This window comes from Lacerta agilis, chromosome 10 (genome assembly GCF_009819535.1).
Source record: "Lacerta agilis isolate rLacAgi1 chromosome 10, rLacAgi1.pri, whole genome shotgun sequence".
In the NCBI taxonomy this organism is placed as follows: domain Eukaryota; kingdom Metazoa; phylum Chordata; class Lepidosauria; order Squamata; family Lacertidae; genus Lacerta; species Lacerta agilis.
The window spans coordinates 26,926,402-26,928,333 of NC_046321.1; positions in this window are offsets into that span (position 1 = coordinate 26,926,402).

Sequence of the window (1,932 nt, forward strand, 5' to 3'; positions counted from 1 at the left end):
GCTGCTATGGACTACGGTTGGTCGCCGTTGAGGGGCCTGGTAGGAATTTTCCCACTTGGCAAATTGGCTCCGCCTGGTCGTTTTTCGCCTACCTCGTAGCAATTCATCACAACTTTGGTCTGGCGGTTAGGCATTGGATCTTAGGGTAGGTTGGAAAGGTGGGGGGGGGAGGACTGGCCATCACCTCCCCCCAAAGGGCTGAAGGGTACTTCAATAAAGGAGTTCGGTGGGGCGTGGCCACTGTCCGGAGCCGTGGAAGGTGAGGGCCCCAGGCACGCCCCAGGCCGGTGATCGCAGGGTGAGTCCCTAGCTGATGTGCAGCAGCAGGGGCTCATCCATCTGTGGTTAACCCTTCCCGGACTGCCAGCACGACGTACTGGAGTCTGATATAGTCGGCTGATCCAATGCCTAAGCCAATACCGCTCAACATCCGTAACCAATAAAGTTGTGGCCGTTTATTTCCCATTTGAACCTTACATATGGTGTCTTGTGTCTTATTTCACCGGGGGAGGGATCGGGTCCTTGACATGCAATGTCTGGCGAAGCCTAGGAAGACAAAGCTGGGTACCAGAATGGCAGGTGAGTCTCCATGGGGTGGGGCACTGCAATATAGTGAGTCGACAGTGATGCTCCATGGATTCAGCCAGAAATCTTTCTCAGGACCTCCTGGAGATGTTGGGGATTGATCCTGGGACCTTATGCATGTAAAGCAGAAGCTCTTCCACTGGCCTTATGGCCCCAGAGACTCTCTCTAGTCACAATCTGCCTTAGGTCACCTGGAGGAAAACAAAAATAGAGGCCAACTGCACAAGAGACATGGTTCACAACTTTTTTTGCTCTTGGGGTTTTCTTTGACTGTTATCAATCTTTGCAATTTGTACACCCAGAGAAGTCTCTGATGGTTATCTCAATGACCAGCAGGAGACAGGGTGGTGGGGTGGTAACCACCCATCAGTCACATCATTGCTGCTTCCTGAGAGGCAGAGGAGGAGGGGCAAGTTGGCAGCAAAGTCCATGCAGTGCAAATGTTCTGGCAGACCCAATCTGGCACACCTGCTGGTGCATCTGCACTGCCCCAATCTCCCCACTGCCTCACCTGTCCATCCCAGTAGGCAGCAGTGACACAACTGATGCTGTCTGCTACTGTCAATGACAGGGTAGAATGCTAATCTGACAAGACCCTAAACCATACAGAACAGTGTTCTTGAACCTTGGGTCCCCACAAACCACAGCCAGCTCGGCCAATGGCCATGGATGAAGGTATTTGTAGTCTGGCAACATCTGTGAACCCAAAGTTCAAAAGCAGTGATGTGACACTTTAAGGAAAAAATACCAGGCTTGCGTATTCCAACATATCTTCAGCCACATGTAGAGCCACATGATGAACCAAGGCATCAGTGTGATATGTCCATCAAAATGAAAAGCGATAGCATAGGCAAGGCATATGAACTGAGTCCCACATGAAAGTGTACATGTGGCATGTAAGGAGATATGATTCACAGCAGATGTTATGTGAGTTGGCCCAAGGGCAATCACATTTGCAGTCTACTACCCCATTTGACATAACTTGGAAGAGCAGCTCTCAATCCATCCTCTTGCCACACACTTTAACGTATCTCCCCTCTTGCCTCAGCTCTTCCTTCAGTAATCAATAAAGTCCTCAGCTAAGTCAACACACAGCTACTGTGGTCTCTGTTGAACAGGGATTTGGAATAGTCGACAGCTTTACAGGGGGAATAAACAAATTTGTGACGGGTGAGGCTATCAAGAGCTCCTAGCCTTGATGGCTGTGAACTGCCTCATGCATCTCCATCAGTTGATGGCGATCAGGAGTGGTAGAGTACTGTTGCACTGATGTCCTGCTTGTGGCCAGCCCCTGGGCATCTGGTTGGCCACTGTGAGAACAGAAGGCTGGGCTAGGTAGGTAGACCT